The sequence below is a fragment of the Ornithodoros turicata genome, chromosome 3 (genome assembly GCF_037126465.1).
Source record: "Ornithodoros turicata isolate Travis chromosome 3, ASM3712646v1, whole genome shotgun sequence".
Classification (NCBI taxonomy): Eukaryota; Metazoa; Arthropoda; class Arachnida; order Ixodida; family Argasidae; genus Ornithodoros; species Ornithodoros turicata.
In genome coordinates, this window is record NC_088203.1 from 44,250,422 (window position 1) to 44,274,282 (window position 23,861).

The following is a 23,861-nucleotide window of genomic DNA, read 5'->3' on the forward strand; positions in this document are numbered from 1 at the left end:
GGTAGTTTTACGCCGATGCAAGGCGAGACGAGTTTTGAAAGTGGGTAGAGTGGGGACGGGTACAAACGCGAATGATTTGTTTTGAGGAAAACCGGTAGGGGTTGTTTTGCGCTGGGCGCAAGGAGAGGGGAGTTTGGAGAACGGGTAGAAAGGCGGCGGGTACAAACGCGAATGGGTAGTTACGATATACACCCAGTTACTGGCTGTCCTTAACCTTCCTGACCAAGAGCGAGGGAGGCTCCGCCTCTAAAATGCGCGGCAATAGGAGGACGGTGAAGGCGGAGACAGCAGCCTCTGCCTTTGCTTAACAGATGACGCACCGGTAGCGCTCGGCTCCGGATATGCGCCCCACACTCGTCTGCCTCTTCCGGTAGCGCAGCCTCCGATCTCGTGTGAGACCTGGTGTAACATTGGCGCTCTGTAGGGCACGTGTGGTCGCCATAGCTTGGAACCTTGACTGTAAGACTAACCGGTAACCTAAATTCAGATGACGCGGCGACAGCGAACCACTACTGCGTAGTTTTGACAATTATACTTTATGGATGTGTTATTACCAAATTTTTGGCGAGTTCGACGTTTCGCTCAACTCTTATGCGTGAACATTGCCTCAGCTCATGGAAAAAGGGAAGAAATGTTGCTGCCTTGTTCTACTCCCTAACCGCACTCTCCGAGTCTCTTAGTCAGCTGGACTCTCGCCCATTCTCCCTATCGAAATTGCTTGGTCCCTGGCCCAATCCAGCCCAGCAAGGGTCTGCGCTCAAAGCTCTTTTGACATTTCTGGACACCATGAGACTTCGATCGTTATTGCGGAGGGGCTCATTATTTTATTCCCCACATCCCCACCAGCAATGGGGTAGAATACCGCCTCTGGCAATGAACCACCCCACTCTCCATCTCAAAATAAAGTTGTTGTAAAGTTCTTTTGTTCTACTCCTCCCACTGAAATATACCATTTGAAATAATTGTACTGTCTTTCTCTTTCGTTTTTGTAAGTAGTTACGGAGGTGTGCAAAAAGGAAATTAATGCTGCTGCTTGTTCTACTCCTCGCACTGAAATAAATCATTTAAATAATTGTACTGTGTGTGTGTGTGTGTGTTTTCGTTTGTGGGAGTAGTTACGGAAGTGTGTGCCTTTTTTTTCGCTATTTATTTGCATTAACTGCTGAAACTGCGTGTGCACGAACTTTTAAAATAAAGTTAGACGTTTCGATCCACCCTTACACTGCCTCAGTGCACTGCTAAAAGTACGCACAAACATTTCATTTGGCAGAATGCTCCTTAACCCGGGACCATTTTTTCCTATGCCCACGCTAACGTGAGACATTTTGTTCGCTTATCTGCATGGAAATATGCAGAAGATATCAGGACCTTGGAGAATTGCTTCTTACTCTTGTCACATTGTCGGTGTGATACGTTTCATTAGCTATCCACAACGCCGCTCCTGTATTTTGGAGAGCACGGAACCCTGCCGAACCATTGTTTCAGCCCATGCTACCCAGTACTGGAAATGCCCCTCGTTTCTTTCTAAGCGTTTTATCGTGCGGGGTAAACACAATTTCGACGTATGTACGACAGCACTAATCTTATAAATACGACGTAATTTACACAAAAAAGGGATGAAACAAAAGTCCACTTGAGTCAGAAGCATACAAAAGCGGGAAAAGAATTCACGCAGCAGCGGCGGGTTCAAATGGTCCCGCGTCCGGAGTTTCTCTTGTTTGCGACATAAGCAGTGGAAAGAGAGGCTCGCACTGGTCACTCAGCTGCCGAAACAACAACTAAAATAGCTAAATGGTACTTGATTCAATATTTTTTGCTTGAACTGATTACTTTAAGTACTGTAGGAAGAAAACATGATTGAGTCCTCTAACTCACACAACAGGAAGTGCCGCAGGCTATTCTGCACCGTGTTCCGGTAAAAATGGCCCCTGGCTGCATAGGCTGAAATAATGGTTCGGCGGGGTGCCGTGTATAGAGCACTGAACGGGCCTAATTTTCGGGCCCGTGTCTCGCTCAGTCCCGGCTGCTACGGCCCGCACCTGGCCCAGGCCCGACGTCTTCAATACCTTTCCAGCCCCGGTCCGGCCCGAGCTTGACTTCGCCGGCTCGGGCACAGCCCATATCCCACTATTTGCATGTTCAGGCCCGGTCCCAGCCCGCCTCCGCTCTATCTGTTCTCGAGGTTCGGAGGCGTATTTAGGTTTACTAAACAGCACAGCGCAGCAAGGAAAAGGACACAGCTAATTGGTGGAGAGTCGGGAGATACACTCGAACGCAGCAGCGGCTGTGTTTCTCTGCTGGCAAGCCGCTCTGTGCTTGGTGCTTGCTTCCTTGGGAACGCAGCGCGCAGCGACGTATGTACATTGCAGTCAAGAGAGACTTATCGCCGCTGTATTGCACATGCTCTGGTGTTAGTTCCTGTTTCTCGAACTCTCACGTGAACGAAATATATCTCAGAACACCTAACCTAACCAACCCTCTTGCCGGACTGTCATAAAAAAGAAATATGTCAAAACACTTAACCTCACTGACCCTCGTGCCGGACCCTGACGAGAACGAAATATGTCCCCACACCTAACCTAACTGATGCGCGTGCAGGACCCGCAGCGCGGCCGCCATTTATTTCAGTGCAAAGAGCAGCAACATTTCTCTCCTTTTCACATACTTATGTAATTACATCGGAATTTAGGTTACCGGTCAGTCTCAAGGTCAAGCCTCAAAGCTATGGCGACCACGCGTTATCACGGTGGTGGTGGTGGTAACGAACCGGCTTCCCGTTGTTGGTCTCACGTATGTGGGCTGCGTCACGACTATAGCCAGGATGAGATGATATTGTGTGATAACAGATGAAGGAATGATGACGGCCGAAATTTAAGATTTAGGGCTGTCACTGCAGAGTTGCCGAGAAGTCCGAGCAGTACTTAGCCGGCGTTCACACAGGGCAACTTTTTCCAGCAACTCGTACCGACGCAACCCAGAGCAACCTCAAGACTTTCGCCTCTCCGTGCTCACACGCAGCAACTCGATAGCGTCGCCCACCGGCAACCACATTTTGCCGAGAGAACATCATCCGCAAAAAAAAAAAAAAAAAAAGAATACTTTTGTGAAACTCTCATATTGTTTAGTTTAAAAACATATTCCCAAGCTGTGCTTATACAGTCTTTCAATAAATACAATTTATTGAAAGGGCAGTATGCGTAGTATGGGATGAACGAAAGCATACCACATCGCCATCAGCATGATCAGACCTCCAGTTTTGGCGCTTTCGTCTGCTAACTGCGTGTCGATTCTCGCTCTCGGTTCTCGTTCTTCAACAAGTTTCCCTGAACTTTTTGCGTGTCTTATATTGTATCATATTTCCTATTTAGTTTGTTATTTTTGTAATACGTGTGCATAATCGTTAACTGAGTGTTTTTACTGAGTGTTTTGTACATGTAGTGTTTTGTTTCGTTTGGGATTGAGGAACTATGAACCCCTCGCCGCGAAAGCGCAAAGCTGCTGCTTTGGTTGTCGCACTGCTACCTGAGCTTTTGGGTGAAGGCAGTGAAAGGTCGCCAAAAAGGAAGATACCGTGGGTGAAGGCGATATCGAAGGCCCATTCACAAGTTGGCGCGCAAAACAGCCTACTTCCTGTCCTTCGGCTGAGCGACGACGACTTCAGGGGCTACTTGCGGATCAGCTCGACTGATTTTGAAGAGCTTATCTCCGGCATCCGTGAGGCTGTGGAGTGTGAGGACACTTTGATGCGACCAGCTTTAACGGTAGAGGAGCAGCTGACCATCACGCTCCGTTTGTTAGCCACAGGTAATCAGTGTTTATGGATGATTGCCTTAATTTGTCCCGTATTCCCGTGTTAACAGGAGAGTCGTTCCACTCTCTTTACTATCAGTACTGCGTTGGTACCAGTACAATCCACAACAAGGTGAAGAAAGTCTGTGCAGCATTGTGCGACTACCTGATTCCCCGGTGAGTTAGGACATCGTACTCAACTAGAGTATGGATTTCAGTATTTAGTAAGTTCAGTGTGATAAATGTAAAATGTTATTCCCAGGTACATGAGGCTGCCGGCTACCAGTGCTCAGTGGGAAGAGGTTGCCGACAAGTTTTTTGCCCGTTGGCACTTCCCCCATTGTCTCGGTGTTCTAGACGGCAAGCATGTCAGAATTCGGTGTCCTCCAAAGGCTGGCTCTTCGTTCTTTAATTATAAGGGCCACCACAGTATTGTGCTGATGGCACTTGTGGACGCAGATAAGAAGGTATAGTACAAATAGATCCTAAAAGAAGCAAGCAGCATTATGTTTTCTTCAATTACAGGCCATCTTTGTGGATGCCGGAGTGAATGGGAGGTGCAACGACTTCATCACCTTTCGTGCAACGGAGTTGTTCCGGAAGCTTGACAGCGGGGACTGCAACATCCCTCAGCCTGTCACACTTCCTGGTAATTGTTCTCTCTCAACGGGCCCATTCAAAATATCACCCAAAAATGAAATGCTTAGTAGATATTATTTGATTTACAGGCCAGACAGTTCCAACGGGGTTTGCTGTCATCGCAGATGCTGCATTTCCCCTGAAGAAGTACTTGCTGAGGCCTTATGCTCAGAAAGATCTGCAGCAGAAGGCAAACCGCGTTTACAACTACAGGTTAGTTCTGCATGAGTCATGCCTAGTTGAGGCATGGACGAACTCTAAATTGTCATGGATGTCATGGATGGAATTGTCTAAATTTGTCATGGATGGTTGAGGCATTCGCCTCAACCAGGTGCCAGGTGCTATATGGTGCCAGGTCATCAGGTGAGGGTCGAACGATGAGGGACCGCTTCAGGGAATACTTTGTGAGCGAGCGTGGTGCCCTGCCCTGGCAGGACAAACACCCAGATGCACACTAAACGTGAGGTTTACTTTTTTACTTGCCCTTGTGTAATTTGCACCATTGTCCCGTTGTCTGACACAGGCCTGTCGAATATCATGCCTTTGAAAGGTTGGCTCAAGAGCGGTGTAATATGGGAACATCTCGTCTCTTACAGTACCACCACTGCTGTGTCCCGGGCCACACACACCCGGCAGTTCTTCTGAATGACCTGGCGCAATACCTCATCATTCTTGCCCTTCCTGGACATTCCATCATCACTAATCAGGACTCGTGTACACCGTCTCCTTTGGTCCCTGTGTATTGGGTAGTTCATCATGGCCCTTAAAGAGTACCCTCAGAAGATTATCCTCCAAAATGTGTTGGAACTGTGTAAATGACAAGAGTGGTTCTGCATGGGGAGTAACTTTCTGTGTACTATATTCTGCCTCACATTTTCCTCTTGTTTAAATGTGTAAGCAGCCACATGTGTACACCATTGCCACTACCATTGAGCAAACACAACTTTAGCAAACATTAGTTTATTTGTGACTAGAGAAAGTGATTGCACAAAAGGCGTAAACTGTGGTGCTCATTTCACGCCTTGTCAACTCGAGTGAAACCCTGTTGTGGCCTGCAAGCGAACAAAAATAGGACAATGCTGTGTGCAGGCACCTATAGCAGGAACTAAAAACTGTTCACTGCAAATTTTTGTATTTGCAGTTTTCTGTTTTTTATTCTTGGGTGAGGCTCAAAGTGTTACAGACTTTGTACACAAGTGTTGTGATGCTAACCCGGGAAGCAGCATTTTTTTTTTTTTTTTTTTTTGCAACGATTGGGTAACACTGTCCAAATGAAAAGTCAGTAAGTTGCAATTATTTTCTGACCCAAACAACAGCCATAAGTGTGAACACTTATCCATGCAGAGAAAGCCAAGTGCACACTGGAAATACACACCTTGAGATTGACACATTGTGTTTTGTTTGAAGTAAGAGCTCTAGTATTTGTAGCTTTAGAATGTCTTTTCGTAAGGGATCCAAGGTGCGGAGCTCTGACGAAACCTGCATGCCGAAGTAGTAGTCAGAGTCCCGGATATCGTCGGGCTCGTTCAACACAGACATAGCTTTGTTGAGCATTTCTTGGGGTGTGGGAGCTGTCTGTTTTTTTGATCCTGCACTAGAGCTCGGCAGCTTTTTCTTTTTTGGAGGTGGTTCCACTGGCTCAGGATTTGGCTGCATTAGTACATACTGTAAGCTATTTGGTTGCTTGCTTGCTTCTCTAAAATAATGTGCTATATGACAATTTACCTCATCTAATAGAATTTCACTTATACTTTCACTTGTGTCATGGCTCGGAGAAACAGCCTCAGTGCACGATGCCTGACGTGGGTTTTCTGCAGGGGCTCCCATATTGCCTCACTGTCGGCATCCTCTGTCAGGGTCCCACTGAGGCCAGTGATGTTCAGAGATGAAACTCCCTTTCTTGGTTTGTAGCAACCAGCTAAGAACAACATCTCACTGTAAAGGTCCCATTTTGGGACATAGACCTCATTTGTCCCAGATTCTGATTTTCTCTCATTAGCTTTTGCGTGCTCCTTGAAGAAATATGTCCTCAGGTTCTTGAACTTTGCGAGTGCAGCCCTGGCTACAAAGAAATATTGCATGCACAATGTACTGTGTTCATCTTTCTCACATGTTAATGGAAGTAGTAGGAGTGCGTGTTGTTAAGTGGTTGTTGTGCTATGTTAACAAATGAATAAATGACATATTACTACAGCAACGTGTTCATCTTCATAAGGTTAGTAATGGATCCACTAAACATGCATATCCAGTGCTACAAAAAAGGGGATTGCATGCAACGTACATTTTTTCCTACGGAAGTTTAATAAGAATGAACGAGGGCAGTGAGAAGCTAGAGAACTACAGCAGCATGCATGGGACGCTTTGTTATGCGTCCACGTACCATCGCAGCAAAATTCCTTTGCAATTTCTCCTAGCTGCCGTTGCCGCAACGTGCGGTTTTTGTACTGCATATTATTCAGATCGTACAGGTTCTCCCGCTCACTGAAGAACCTGACGAGAGCTATCAGACGCTCAGGCGTCCACTCGAAGTCCGAGGCCTGCAGATGAGTCCTGTCAATTCGTCAAATAGTCACGAATCTTACGCAAAACATACCATATCTGCTGCAAACGGCCACGCAAGGCACTGGTTCTGGTTTCGACGGCTAGGAAACGTTAAGCGTTCCGGAGAAGGAGGAGCCAAAAGCCGCGGAAAATTTGAAATGTGACGCCACAAGTCACGTGCCCCTGCTCGTCTCAGGATTGGCTGGTGCACACAGGTTTTCGGTCGGCGAGCGTTTCGCAGCAACTCGGAGCAACTCGAGTTGCTGGAGGTTGCCGGCTAACAGCAACTCCAAAGTTGCTCATAGATGCTGGAAAAAGTTGCTCCGTGTGAACGCTGCCTTATAGCCTTTGAGGGAGGCCAGATTCCTGGAGAAAGTAGACAAGGCTGCGAATTTTGCAGTGTCTTTCCGTGAAAGAGCCTTTGGGATGTAGGACATCTTCCACCGTTCAGTTCCTGCAATGGCCAAGGTATTTCTCCCGTATCGCAGCATATGCACAGCACGCGTTATCACACGACCACACGTGCCTTACGGAGCGCCAACGTTGCGCCGTCTCTTATGCGGGGGCAGAGGCTGCGCCACCGGAAGAAGCAGACGAGTGCGGGTCACTTATCCCGAGCCAAGCGCTGCCGGTGCGCCATCTGTCAGGCAAGAGCAGAGGCTGCTGTTTCCGCCTTCCGCGTCCTCCTATTGGCGTGCATTTTTTTCGGCGGAGCCTGACTCGCTGTTCGTCAGAAAAGTCAAGGACAGTCCCACTACCACGGAACAGTTGAGCCCATCCGAAATTTCTTCCATTGGCTCTCAAAATGTTCCGCAACTTCCCAATCAAACGCTTTCTGTGGTACAATACCGGCAAAACCGGCCTTTCAAAAGGCAGCCGTCGCGAACAATATATAACTGGCCCAGTGACTCTAGTCATGATGGATCAGCTGATTAAGAGTAGTAATGAATGACCACGACTATCTGGAACGCACATTTTGGTCTAACCACGATTAATTAATCAATTAGAGCTAACTGGGTCCCCCACAGTAATCAGCACCATCCAGGCAGTCACCACACTGATTGGGGAGCATCTAACTTGTGTCCAGACCAAGATGTGCGTTTCCGGATACTTGTGGTCATAGAAAGAAAAAAAAAAGTAGATAGAGATAGAGTGGAGAGAAACAATTTATTCGAAAATCAACGATGCCGTGGCGAAGAAACCTCTCCGGGACGCCCGAGTGACCAGCGCGCGCAATGTTGCTTGTTGGCGGTAGGTAGTTGCAGAGATCGTTCACAGGTGTCCACCTAGTTACAAGGCACCACACCAGATGGCGCCACCATCATAGCTCTATGCGAGAAAGACAGAGAACAAAAAAATATACTAGCGACAGGTAAAATTGCAACACTGCTCAACAAGTCAAGGCATGTGAGAGCGCGTGGAAAAGGCCTAACCGCTATTGCTAAACAGCACGGGAAATAATTTTGAACACATCGGGGAAAAGGTGACCAGTTAGGCCTAACCACAGCGTCACCGCACAACACTACGCAGGTAACAACACAAGGCGGGAACCGCACAACGCTAAAGATGTGACAACACGCACAAAAAGCTTGGTCACTGCTAAACAAGTCTAAACATGCGCGTACGGGGAATATCTGCTATGATAAATATGCGAGAAAAGGCTTAACACGAGCGCGATAAAACAACGTGCAAACATCGGCGGCGCCTTCTCCTTCCCCTCACATTGCACCAGTGCCGTCTGTACTTGGAACCACGCTCCATGTCTTACTCGATAGCGTTGCAATATCACATATGACGTCGACGATAACAACCAAATGAAAAATGAAAGAAGGATTTAATGTAATCCCAATTTGAAATAATTCTCCCTCTAGGAACTCCTTAATTTTGCATAATCAACATGGACTCGAATGAAATTCGTGCTATGCATGAATTCTCACCCGTTTCGAAATAATCTAACGAAAAATGAAAGAAGAAGTTCAATTTTGAATAAAGCCAGATTAAAATGTACCCCCCAAATCTTCCCCATTAAACCTAATCAGAATTCATGTTTGCCATGACTTTGCGCGCCTTCCTAATTTTGAATAGAGCAGGTCATGTACCTCCGAATTTTGAAGTTCGCTGCTGAAGTTCGCTAATCTGACCTCATGTTAGGCATGAAGTCCCTCCCCCCAATTAGAAATAATTCTCCCGAGTAAACCTACGAAATAGAGAAAAAGAGGCATTACTCAAACAACGATCCAAACACAAAAATGCACTTACTTCCTGTGCAAGCACAGCCAACATTTCGTCGTCATTGCCAACACCATCTTTAGCTGCGGATTACCCATGCTCGCTTTTATACGCAGGATCTGTGGTTTCCTATTCTTCTATTGTATTGCGGCAGAGAGAGAGAGAGAGAGTCGCGTGATGTGAAAGACTATACACATTTACTGCCTTTCGCGTTTACATGGAATGTTCGTAGTCGTGCTCTTCCATAAAAACCCAGGGATCCAGTCTTGTAATAAAGTGCCAGAATAAAAATTCTATGAACAAAAACCGATATCGAAAAACACTCATAGTATTAGAGTAGCCACCCAGCATTCAGCGAGTTCTCTCCAACCCACTGCACTGGCTCTGTTCCACTGGTACTCCAGGGAGTAGAGGAGGTGCTCCGCTGCACCGAAGCTTAAAAGGGCAGTGCCTTCTAGCGGTAAAGTCTGTTACTCTAACCTTCGGGGCACTCTGAAAAAGAGCTCTCCCTCTAGTCCCCGCTGCACGGCGATTTCTCGCCACTCCGTGGTGTAGCACGCCATGACCACTTCTGTCGTAGCTGTCTCTATGTCCTCTTCGCCTACGATGGCGCACGTTTGCATGAACGTCTCCATATCCAAGCGGGGTACTACACCCCCTGAACCGGCTATCAGCTGGAAGAACACTTGCACAATGTGCATCACAGTGAAACCCTACAGAGAAACGTTAGACATTAGAAAGGAACTATTTCTAAACAAGAAGAGATAGAGAAACACTTACAAAATGGGGGCGAATGTGGACGAGAAGCTCCACAATTGTCTGGAACGTGTGCAGCATTGTCTCGACGGTCTTGATTCGGGGATAGTCGACGGGGGGTACAGGGAGACGACCATCTTATAGTACAGGTTCTCACGCTCGCACTAACCACATTTACCACATATCCATCGTTTACGTAAATCTGTCACTTTGCTTCTGTGACAAGACGCCGCCTTTTGTTCCTCCAATATCGTGCGACGAGAAGGGGGAGACACAGGGGGGTTCGGGACCAGACACGTCCAAGGACTACCAAGGGGTGTACCCTGTTACCCACTCTTAATAATACAACTTTTGAAATCCACGCTAAGAAATCCACCCTTCAAATTCCAATCCTTTGTAATCCAAGCTGTCAAAATAAATCACAATGGGTCTATGCAGTCCAGTGTTAAGCATAGTTTTACGTGAGAAAATCAGTGTTTAAGAGGGTCACAGTCCAGAATAACGAGTCTTTATGAATTCTGTGTCGTATTCAGCATGCATCTCTCAATTATTCATTAATTTAATTAAGTTACAGGCGTAAATAACTACGCGTATGAGTACTAGGAAAACAACGCTTCAGCGGTTCGGCCACCATTGAGGACGATGCTATTTGAGAAAATAGAGTATCGACGGAGCGGTATGGTGTTGCAGGATGTGCTGCATAAAATGGATAATCACTGCAAGCTCTCATAAAGTCTGTGTTTCTTCTGCCGATTTCGTCAGGTATTTATTTTTCAGACGTGTAACGACTTGGGGTGCTAACACGCGCGTGCAACTCATGAAGGAATTCATGGGTGAAGTGACATTGATGCAGTCGTAGCTGTTTTGGACAGGAAATCGGGTAGCGATTAATGTCTAGGCTGAGCAACATATAAAACGTACCGCAAAACTGCTGTGTCGACCATTTGTCACGATGGTAATCACGTAAACATCATGTAAACGTCTCTTGCGTTCCTCGGCCTCAGCCTACGAAGAACCGCTAATGTTATGTTTGATAAGAGCCGCGAAAGTGGTTCAGTAAGGTAAAACTGTGCCGGGAACACCGTCACATGAGGGAGGTGTTTAATTCACAGTGAAAGATAGCAAAGGACTGTTAGTGGTCATGTAGACAGCAGATCTCGTTCGCGAACACATCAATGGATTGTATAAATATTCTTCCTCTCAATGGACAACTGACATTCTCCTCCCGTCTATACTGAGCAATGTTCACCCAGACCTTGGTTTTTGGATGCCACAATACACTTCTCGCCAAGTGGTGCACTGTGACTCAATGGGGCATTTACAGCTCAGTGTCATTACCATCTGAGGCAAGTTGACTCTCTCTGATACTGTCACTGCAGTGCTGTAGAAGACCCAGAGTATATTCTGTGTCACTGCCCACACTACCAAGCTTTCCAAACTGCCATTTTCAGATAAAATTGCTTGGCGTATGGCTAAATCGCGCCCACGAATGCCTGCTCTCAAAGCTCTTTTGGCAGTTTTGGTCTCCATGAGACATTATTTCCTTCCTCACATGACAAGCAGCTATGGGGTAGAGTATCGCCCCAGGCAATGAAACTCCCTGTCCATCTCAAAATAGAGTTGATGAACAACATCTGCAACTTCTGCGAGGTGGTTTAAACCACTCTTATAACTACATGCTATATAAACAAAATTCCTAGGTTACACATAGCATGTAGTTGAAGTGTATACGAAGAGGGGAGTCAAGTCCCGTCGATCACATAAACAACATACAGAAACCGACACTGAAGATTTTTGTTTAAGTTTAATTTGTACAAGCTTTTGGAAGCGTGGAACTCCACGCAAAAGCTTCTACAAATTAAACAAAAATCTTCAGTGTCAGTTTCTGTATGTTGTTTATGTGATCTAGAGGACTTGACTCCCCTCTTCGTATACACTTCAACTGCAAGTATCTGTAACCTAGGAATGCTGTTATGTGGGTGGAGTGGCTAGTTTGCCACAGTACAACAATTAGGAACACAAATGGCTGATAAATCTGCTACAGAATCTGGGCCAAGAGGATGAGCACTTGGAATCATCACAGTTTTTAGTGCCATGCAGAGGAAGATAGAGTAGAGCACCCTCAAATTGTGTACTACTTTTTCTGAATTACTTGTAATTATGCTGCAGCTACATAGGTGGCAGTTCAAATGTTACTCACAATTGCCAAAATTTCATGCTAGCACTCAATTCTTTTTACAAACTTTGGTTTGTGAGGTGATGAATGTTCCGGTGACTCCCATAGGCCCGGTTTCACTAACTCTGGTTAACTGAACCAATATCAAGGGTTGCCAATTCTTGAACTCGAAAGACACTTCTTTTTTTTTCATCGGTGATGTGGTGAATATTTCAGTAATAACTCCTTTAGTGAAGCAGATAGTTTAATGACCGTTCATTTAGCTCAGATGCTGACAAGGTTGGTGAAACTGGGTCATTATGTAGCCTTTGTGTTCTGGTGCTGTGCAATGGTTTTTCGAGGGATTCAAACTACAAGAAAGGTTAATAATAATAAAAAATTCTTGGCATACCTACCTACATACATGTCCCGGACAGCACGTAAGAAACTCAATAGAATACAAATGTCATCATGATATTGGTAGACAGACTGATACCGTAACAAATCGGAAGGGGAGGGCTGGGATCCACGAATGGGCGCTTGTTCGCTGCCCCCTCTTGAAAGAAAAGTAGGACTGAAAGTCGCGTGCTCTCTCAGAGACCACCGTAATCCCCTCAAGACCGTGCCTTTTAGATGCGAACTCGTCCCCCGAATTTTGAGCGTAGCTCAACTGTACCAAATTAGTGGCTCTGTTGAACAGTGCGATGTCATTTGTTTTTATGATGAGCAGTATGATGTCATTTGTACCGTTTCTGAAGCACTTTGTACAAGGGTTTTGTATGCCAGCAGCGTACTGTCTACGAAAGGTAGTTTTCGTGTCCACTTCAAGAAGACATTTTTTTTAAGAGGCTTAGAGGATCTGTAACTACTGTGTGATTTCCACTAAATATCAGAAGAGAGGTGCACACATAAATACCTGAAACCATCAACTCAATTAATTGTAGGATCAAAATTACATGGGAATATATTGAGGTTTGTCTCGTTCACAAAATATATCATTGCACACTCTGCAAAGTTCATCGGTAGGTGCCATGGCCTACATCAATCATAAACACTGCAAACCACTCATTGAGCATAGTCAGTCCTCGGTACGCAAAGTGAAAAGCGTCATTGCCCATTGTGAACATGGCCATGCAACAGTGCCTTGCGGCTTCACATTTCTCACTAGTTTCTTTTATGAGATGTCTAATGCTTTGCCAATTCAACACGAACATACTTTGTAACAACTACTTGGAACTTTGGAACAACTTTGCAAAGCATATGTACTCGTATGCACTTCATTTAATCGCTTCAGGAGTATTTCTCCCGTAACATGTCTCGGCAGATGCAGTATGTCATGTAGGTAACACAATTTTGGCACAGTATTTGCTTGATATGTCCAACAAGTAGAGATATCAAATATTTGTGCCAAAATGGTGTGCCACGTGTCCGTGTAAAGACGAGTCGCTTAGATGGAATAGGTATAGCATCTTGATGTGGAATGCAAGAAGTTAATGTTTGACAACATATACGTCATGGGTTAAATAGAGCAGTATATCATGCACATCAGAAGAATTCCAACACTTCAGTGCTTTACCTTTACCTGTTATTCCAATGTTTACCCCCCTTTCGATTCGAATTATGTATTTCAAATCTTTTTTTTTTGTATTACTGAATTTTAACTTTGCAATCCTTTCATATGTCTTGTGATAGACAGGTTAGCAATGTAAGCAGTGTTTATGTGCCTCTCACAACCTGCAACTTTATGCAAAAATACTCCAAAAGCCAGGAGACGACATGACTAGACAAAAAAGTAGAGAACTCCGACTTAACATAACAAAATAACAAGGTTTACTCAGACGTTTCATCCGTCATGCGACGGACATCATCAATGCCAAACTGAATGAGAGATTGCACAACCGGTCACTATTTAGGGAGATGGGAGTATTGTTCGGGGAGGGGCCACGGTTTTTTTAACAAACCGAGGGGTCACTGTGTATGTGCCAAGACTCTAGAAGCTTCCTGTGTCCCCATCTTTGTTCTCTCTTGTTATGTTAAGTTGGAGTTCTCTACTTTGTTGTCTGTATTTTTATGCCTGAGGGTGTTTTGTGACAAGAGGGCAAGGGTGTCGGCAACATGGCACATGTTCACAAAAATGCAGAACCAGAGAGAGAGACACACACACAAGAAATGTATAGCATAACACAGTCCCAATCATTTTGTCGTGTCCTTTTTGATGTGTCGTCTGTGATACATTTGCTTTTTGTTTAGTTTTTCGTGTGTAGTTCCTGGATTTTAAGCCCAGGAGCAGTTGCTGTAGATGACGCTGAGAATATGTGAAGCATACATTTTCTCATTCTCACATTATGCTGTAAGCAGTGTGAAATGCAACTCAAAAGGAATTTAATGAGAGACAACTTGTCACCAAGATCAGTGTGGGAACATTACAAAGGAAAAATAATTATAAACCATAATGGATTCCTATCCTATTTAATGGTACAGTATCAGATGAAAGTAATTCAAATAATGTTACAGAGGTAACCGTGCAAATTATCAGTCAAACAGTGAAGCTGACTGCAGTACATTACAATGCGTCACATGTAGCAATATCTGTGTTTCCAAAATTGACACATAAACCTTAGGGAGGCCGCAATAGTCAAAGCGGGGGTTACATCACTTGGCGAAAAAAAAAAGAATGATGCTATGTGCACTACGGAGTGCGCACATACCGGAAGTTGCTATTCGCACGACGATGTTGCGCAGCACCATCCAGGGAGCACTGCCAAAAAGTTCGTCTAGCTCACGTTATCTTTTGTCCAGTCTGTCTTGTCTCGTCTATGGCACGCGACGGCATGGAAATTGAACATGGCGCGAAGTTTTCGTCGTATGACGAGTTTGACAATGCTTTGCGGAAGTTTGAGGTGCAAACAAACACACTGTTTGTCAAGAAGACGACAAAGTCTGTTGATGTTGTCAACGCGCACTTGGCATCCGGTGCGGTGAAGTTGGAAGCCAAACTGAAGTTCGCCAACGCGACCTTGACGTGCAAGCACGGCGGCAGCCCCAGGAAGACAGGAGCCGGGATTCGCCCGAACCAAAGGTACGACAGCGATGAACGTAACACCACCATGTCATCACATGGTGTTGCATGCTAACTGCGTATGATCCATGAAGAAGACAGAGAGACACGGACGCAGAAGACGACACACGTAGGTTCTCAGTTCAACTGATAACCTACGTGTGTCGTCTTCTGTGTCCGTGTCTCTCTGTCTTCTTCATGGATCTATACCAGCTAGCCTGCACCCTTTCCCTTGTTTCATAACTGCGTATGGCTCTGTCTTTTCCTGTGCCCTTTTTTTTTTGGTGGTGGAGTATTGTTCGCTCCAGAGCGGTCAAGAGTGACTGAATCGTCTCAATGTTGCGCGCGGGGTGGGCGACACTGACGACTATGACGACACCCTACAGTGGCGGCCCCAAGTGGGTGGGTGGGGGAGGCGGTCGCCCCCCCTAAAAGCATAGCCTGGTAAGTTTTTGTCTCTTTTCCTGTGACACTCTCAAGGAGAGCGAAGAGGGTGCACCCCCAAACTTGTTACTCGTAAGACCTAAAATGGGTTACCAGTGATAGGATTTTGTGCGAGAAAAGGTTGACCCCGTGTCCAGAACCACTCGCACCCAAATGAATAGCGACTGGCTAAAGGCTCGTAGACGTCGCTCCCCTACCCCTCCAAAGTACTTCGCTGGGACCGCCCCTGCGCCCGTATGGAGATACCTGAGGAGAAAAAGGAATCTCGAAATACTGCAGCACACAATACACCACCAGGCCACACATGCAAATTTCCGTGCTTTCATGGTATTCTCTCGTCCTTTCAGGACAATGAAGAACGAATGCCCTGCTCGAATTGTTATTGCAGCCAGGAGGGCCACCCAGGAGCTTGAAGTGATAGACCTGGTCACTGAGCACAACCATGAAACTGCGCCAGACATCTTTGCCTCGTACCCAGAGCGCAGGCGGCTGAACAATGATGAAGCAACCCTTGTGCAGCCGCTCCTTGACATGAAGGTCCGGCCGAGCCTCATTGCTCAAAAACTGAAAGATGATACGGGTAACTTTTTCTCTTTCAAGGGCATGTAACTTTTCCCCCAAATCATAACTTAATTTGTTTCCTCACTTCTCAATTGTCATTTGCAGGAAAGGTGATAATTTCAAAGGACCTACAAAACATGAAGCAAAAGGGCAAGAGTAAAACAGATGACGCCGACAAGCTCATACAAACTATCAATGAACTCCGTAAAAATGAAGGCGCACATGTTGTTGTGGTCAAGGATGAGAATGATGTGCTGCAAGTACTTTTTGTGCAAACAAAAGAGATGAAAAAGATGTTCGCAGGCTACCCTGAAGTGCTGTTACTCGATACAACGTATCGTACTAACAAGCACAGAATGCCACTATTTGTTTTCATGGTGGAGGATGGAGAAGGGTCAAGCCACGTCGTGGCATACGCCTTCGTTGCTTCGGAACAACAACATGTTATAACGAAGCTGCTTGAGACTTTTGTTCAAGAGAATGTGAAAGCGTCACACACAGGCGTTGTGATTGTCGACAAAGATTTTACTGAGATTGGGGCGATACGGGAGACATTTGCATCACAGCCAGCGATCCAGTTATGCCAATTCCATGTGATGAAGGCATTCAGAACAGCTGCTGGACAATTTTCAAGCTCAGCAGAGGAACGGGAACAACTCATTGGCAACTTTGGGCAAATGGTCTATGCGCCGACAGCAGATATGTTCCAAGATGCATTGCAAGAGTTTTTACAGCATGCAAATGGACGAGCCTGTAGTTACTTTGAAAATAACTGTGCTGGGATTTCTCATATGTGGACAAGGCACATTTGTGACAGAGAATTTACTGCAGGAAATAATACAACAACGCAAAGATCAAGCATGTTTTGACCTGCACAGAGAAGCTTCATGATGCATTGCGTGGAGTATTAAGACTGTCACGTACGTTGACACGAGAGGCACAGCACCGTGCACGCCTGATGAAGACGTGCACGTTTTATTCGTACAGTGCGTCTGGACCAATTGAAGAAATGTGTGCAAAGCAGCTCACACCATATGCATGTTCTGTGATATACAAGGAGGCAGCCAAGGCAAAGGGAGTACAGGAAATAGAGCAGACTGTGGAACCACATGTTTATGCTGTCAAATCCAATTCCACTGGTGCAGTGCATAAGGTATCTGCTGATGAACACACCTGCAGCTGCACCATGTTTTCAAAGATGGGACTTCTTTGTCGGCACATTCTAGCTGTTTGTCGGAATACCGAGAGGGTGCCAGACTTGAGTAAGGTTGTGAGACAACGCTGGTTCAAGTTGTACCACATTTCATTTGTTGCTGCAGATGCTAGAGGTACAAACGCTGAAGCATCTGAGGCACACGAAGACGCAGGTCCCGAGATGTTAACTATGCCGGGGCCAGCATTCCACAAGATGAACAGGGACCAGAGGTTCAACTTTGCAATGCGGACGCTTAAAGCAATTGCAGACTATTTAGCAGACTGCTCACCAGATGTTTTTGCTGCTAGACTGGAAGTCCTTGAAGATATTCACATGAACTGGCTAACAAGAGCTTCCTCTAACTCTGTAGACATCTCTTTGAACTCTGCTAGCCATGCTGCACTTGTGGTAGACACTGGAAACATCAAGACTGCAAGCAACAGTGCTATTGCCTAACAAGAACCGGCAAATGTGCTTCAAGACTTTGGTGACAAATCAAGTGCAGAAACCCCTGTAAACTGTGTCAGCACTGCTGTAGAGCTGAACCATGAACTAACCAACACTGAAAACAACGTGCCTATTGTGCAACTGGAAAACATACTCAAAGAAACTAATAGTGATTCAAGTACCAAGCCCAGCAAGCCCCAGCTTATGCTCCCACTTGTTAAACCAAGGGGACGGCCAAAGAGCAAGCCCACGCGCACCAGCAAGCGACGAAGGGAGGCAACGTCTGTGGTGCCATTTAAACAGCTTCCTGAAGTGCTCCAACACAAGCGTAAGTCATTTTCAACTTAGATTTCACTGGCAAATTCTTACTTAAGCTTGTCGCTTGCTATACAGTCCTTCTGACAAGAATTGTGGGGAACAGCACAGCTGTGAAGGTCCTGGAGAGCAGCCACATAGTACAAGAGGCAGATGTTGAGGTCAAGCCAGAGCTCCTGCCAAGTGGGCTCCTTGATTACAGGGTGCGACTACATCAACTGCAGCCATACTTCTCGGAGGATGCGTAAGATCTACTTACGTCTTCAGGTACAGATCATTGTGCTCAGTAATATGAAAGCCTGTGTCTGGGCACAATAGCAGGATGACACAAACGCATGATTCAAATTTCGACTACCATTTCTTCTAGTGGAAATTAAGAAGAAACACGAATTGTGGCTGTGTGGCCACTGCCACAAAAACGATGATGGAGAGACAAAGATGGTTTGCTGCGACCGCTGCCTTGAATGGTTTCACTGGTAAGAGCTATACTACTGCTCGAAAATTCTATCTCTGCTAACACTTTAACGCCATTCCAATGCAGGGCCTGTGCTGCAGTAAAGCGATCAGATGTCAAAAAGAAGTTCTGGTTTTGCAGCTCCTGTGTGGACGACACAGCCACAGAATAGAATGTGTCCATACAATAAAGTTGTTAATGAGTGAAGCGAGCAACATTTCCTTGTGTTTGAGGTAAGGGGTTTGGACATTAGCGAGAACGAACCCAGACTTCGTCCATCCACCTATCCACCAGCCCGCTTGTATTCTTCTGCCACGCAATTAGGACACGCAAGTCATATGCTCAATAGTTGGTGATGGTCTGCATGCTACCTCAGTAACGATCCTGCAGCAGACAGAACTTCAAAGGATAGGTATAGATTTAACGGTGGTGTGGTGTCATCGTTGTAGCAGAACAATAATCGGACGTTGAGTGCACCTAAGGGGCATATCGAGTTTTTTTTTTTTTTTTGAGGAGCAGGTCCACCGTGGACAATATGCGTGATACGCGATAGGTCAATGGTCAACTAAACACTATATGAAGGCAGACACAAGAAAACAGGGAAGAGAACATGTCTCACGACGCACAGCAGCACCTTGAACTCGCAGTGGCTTAATAAAGGTCATGCAGCACACCATCATTCTCGCTCCAAGCACGAATACAAAGACGCACGCAGCCTAATAATGCTAATACGCACAGGCATAGCCGCCTATATACTAATGGCAGGCTTCGGTACAGGGAATACGTGAAGTCAAATACTGCTGCCGCCGTTCATGCCCTTATTTTTTCCCGGAGATACTTCATTGTCGTTCTCACGTTTCCTTTTACCAAAAGTATGGTTACAGCATCGAAAGACCGCGCAGTTTGTCATTTTTCAATGCCGCCACCACGGAAATTGACCACCACTGAGAGGAGATTGCGCATATGCCTGGACCAAGGAGACCGAACTCTGCTGCGCCGCCGTTGAAAAAGTGTGGTCCCGATTCCTCGAGTCTAATTGTGGCCGCGGCGTGGCGCTCGCGCTCCGTCAGGTACTTGCTCCTCTGAAATGACGTGCTTGTAATGCGCTGTGTCAGACTAGTGTGTGTTCAGTGCAAGCAGGAGCAAATATTTTGATAAAGAAATACGATTGTCATGTATCAAGGAACGATCTCTCTTTGCATTTTTCGCCTGGAGTTGTTGTTGGTGCAAAGCGGGAGGCTTTCATTATACAATGTGGGGAAGCGGCCGTCAAGACGGATATCTGCGTTTGCTCGAGGCTTGAATGTCTAAATAAGCGTAGTGCTCTCGCAGTTAAGAAGCTGTTAAGAAGTATGTTTTGTTTTATTTGAGATCAAAAGACACCCGAATGAGCACAAAGGTTGTTGTTTGACATTGTACAGGATATGGTAAGTTGCATGACTGGCAAGGCACGACTGCGAGATCTGCATTGTTAATGGTGTGCACTGATTATTATTACTTCCCACGAACATCTCGCAGCGTGAGGAAATGATGCAACTGAGCACATTTGGATTCCAGCTGTTGCACGACAGCGTCGTAGCGCGCGTTTCTACCACCCGCTTCGCGTGCACAACGCTTTGAGAAACGGGAGCTTTTTGTCGTAATTGTGAAGCATCCGCTAGGGTACAGAGGATAGAGTTACATTCCACATGACACCATATACGAATTTAATACCAAGGTGCCAGAACGCACTTTCTGTCACAGGTTTGCAAACGCGGTAGAGGACTCAGTACACGTACTGTCGAGTCCGTACAGCTTAAGGAAGAGATTCCCCAAGACGATTTTCATCCTGGTGTCCGGTTGGGGTGTGAAGCCCATATCTACGGGATTTGTGGCTTTTTTAGCTTGGGTAGAATACCTAGCTGGTGTAAACGTTTTGAGCAGCATGCTTGTGCTGAAGTAAATTGAAACTCCTAGGCATGGAACTGAACATCAAAGTCAGTGTTATTCAAGATGTCAATGTTGGACAACACACATTACAGACTTTCTTTTCTGTTCCCAAAACCGTAGCATACAGCGTGTCACTAAACGTCGCCATACACGAAGTTTTCTTAATTGCTTTACACGTACGCAGATAAAACGTTCCCAGCCCCAGCTTATGCGGCGACACCACATAGAAATTCCCACATATTCTGAAAAGATCGCGTCCGGAAACTTCACAGATCTTCAAACATATTATTCCCTCCACGCCATTTAAATGTGGCTTTTCAGCACAACCTTTGCTTCCTTTGGAGTAGTTGCCACCTATGACACGAAAACGAGGCAACAGAAATTGCGAAACCAGATTGGAGCTGACCAGAAGACATTAACTCATTATTGGAGAAATCGTTGTTAATTTTTATTACACAAACACTCGTATTTAACGCTTCTTAGCGGAGTATTCGAGGACAAACAGCGCATTGCCTTGCAGGAGATTTCGCGGAGGTAGTACCGGAGGGAACGCGAGCGCCGCGCCGCGGCCAACAATAGGCTCGAGGGATTGGGACGTCATTCTCCAGCCGAGTTCGGTCTCCTTACTTCTCCTCCGTGGCCCAGACGAGACGAGTACATTATCCTTCCGGCAGTGCTCCCTGGATGGCGCTGCGCCACATCGTGCGAATAGCGACTTCCGGTATGCGCGCACTCCGTAGTGCACATAGCATCATTCTTATAGCAGATGAAGTGAACGCAATATGCGGCAAAACCAAGGAAACTATCTCGCTACAACTGCAATATATTGAAGTTCTTTTTAAAAAATAGAAGTTCAGTTCAGCGAACAGATATCAGCTGTCCCACACACAGCCATCCCGAAAACTATGCCCATCTTCGTTGATGCACCCACGAATCCACAGGAAGCCCGCCGAGGCTTTCCCACTCGCATTAAGTATCTGTACCTTGAACTGTGAACAGTTTGGTGTACACTCCAGAAAATGAGAACAGCTGATTACCGATTTCATGGGCGCGGCCATGCGAGCCGACAAGGACAGTTCAACAGCGGAGCAATTTGAACGCGAATGTGGCGCTAATGGTGGGCGCAACAATTTGCACTTCAAACGATGTAAAGCACCAATAGATGAGCAGCGAGGATGTCATTATTTGTCAGAAAGGCTGCTAAATGCCGAAGGCCGGCACAAGAAAAACGTGTTTGTAATGTTTTTTTGTCCTGTTTCGGTTCAGGCGAATATACCTTTTTTGTGCTTGATTCCTCTCTTTTCTTTCTTCTTTTTGCTTTTTTCTTTATTGTTTTTTACTGTTGTCGGTTCGTTCCGGAGCCCTAGCTTGGAAAGCTGCTCCTGTTTAGTTTCGGTATAAATCGGAATGTGGGGGCAGGGGGAACAGTCCACCGCTCCTCGAGTTTTCACGGTGCTGGCTCTGCCCCCCCCCTCCGAATTTTCCCTCCAAGGACCTTTTTGTATATGCCGTACTTCTCAATCTCTAACTTCATGTCCCGCAGCGCTCTCCTTTAGGTCAGGTCAGGTCAGATTAGGTTAGGTTAGGTTAGGGCTCGCTCCTCCTTGCCGACTTCGGAGCTAGTGCGAGCGAGGTATCTCCATAATGGAAAGCCTGAAACGGTGCACTAAAAACAAATGTCACCTCTGTGGATAATAATTTGAAGCATACAAATGAAGGATTCATCTCATATCTAAAACGATTGCCAGCAATTCTGCTCTTTCTGTTTCTCGAAAGAAAGAAAAACAGCTTCATAAAAAAAAAAGAAGAATACGTCTTAGTGAATTATGGAAATTAGAATGCCAAAAAAAGAAGAAGAAGAATGCCAAAAGACCTTGCAGATAAGGTTTTCCTCCACTCGCATACGCGTAAGTGCGAAACTAATGTACACGTAGTCCTAGTTGTTTTATTTTAAAAAAATATCTATTAAAAATGGCTACGACCACGAAGTATGCGTTTGTGGCACCCGGTTTTTTTTTGTGTGTGTGTGTTTAAGGTTGGACAAATTTTTATAAAAAAGTCACGAGAGCACGTCATTTTCACAGTTGAGTTCTACCGGCGTGTATCTTTTCCAAGAAATACTATAATGACTAATAAGGATGACTAATCAATCAAATTCATTAAATAACTCTAATAAGGACGTCTTGAACAAAAGCCAGATATCGATATGGGAGACTGTCCTAGTTAAAATCCACACCACATTTAAAAAATTTGAAACACATACGTGTATTAAAATATCCATCCCTGAATTTTGACATGCAAATGAGCCAAAACCGAAACCGTGGCAACCACGTTTGGGGTGGTGATCTTCGCGATACGGGATACTTCTGTATGTCAACTGCGCTCGCAACCAGTGGCGTAGCCAGACCACCAAGGTAGGGGGGGGGGGGCTCGGTACGAAAACTCGCCCCCCCCCGCTGATCCTGTGTCGACAACACACACATACTTGTGCACACTGCAAACTGAGGATTAAAAAAAAACGAACGAAAATATTTGATTTAGACGTTCGCAATACGATTACATGTGTGGGCTGCCATGACGAATGAGGTGGTGTCACGAGACTGAAAGTATTTTGAAAAGCTCATACTTTGAAAACCACTGAAGACTGCTTCTTAGATAGACGCCATGAACTGCAAGACCTTTCGCGATCGTCACATTGCCCCCCCCCCCACATATATTAGGTTCTCGGATTTGCACTATTTGTGTGGATCGGTCCGTGGCAGGTAGGGGGGCTCCAGCCCCTCCTAGCCCCTCCGTGGCTACGCCACTGCTCGCAACTATAGTGTCTTGGCTCAGAAACCGTATGTTTCTGGAACGTAGAGAGGGACAAAGGAATCACAAAACACGAATATACTTCAAGTACACTTCTCCTTAGGGAAGCGAGAGATTTATTGACTCTACGTTGCACTAGTGTCAGCGCGCTGAGCGGTTGAGCTGGAATTGGAATTAGAATTGGAAATTAATCACAAATAATAATAAATAATATTAAAAAGAAAGAATGAAGAAAGCGTTATCTGAGCTGATCGAGCTCGGTTCACTCTGGAAATCGTTGCACCAACGACTGGCGCCACGTTCGAACTTACCTAAAATTGCTCCTCTGTTGAACTGTCCTTCTCGGCTCGCATGGCCGCGCCCATGAAATCAGCAATCGGCTGTTCTCGTTTTGTGGAGTGTGCACCAGACTGTTTGTAGTTCAAGCTACAGGTACTTAATAAGAGCGGGAGATGTTCGGCAGTCTTCCTGTGGATTCGTGGGTGCATCAACAAAGATGGGCATAGCCTTCGGGATGGCTGTGTGTGTGACAGCCGGT

The 23,861-nt window shown here is 45.8% G+C and overlaps 1 pseudogene; it reads left to right on the top strand.

Annotated features, from left to right (window-relative positions):
* Positions 1 to 14,940: 14,940 nt before the first annotated feature.
* On the top strand, positions 14,941 to 18,755 carry LOC135387666 (uncharacterized; annotated as a pseudogene).
* Positions 18,756 to 23,861: the final 5,106 nt, after the last annotated feature.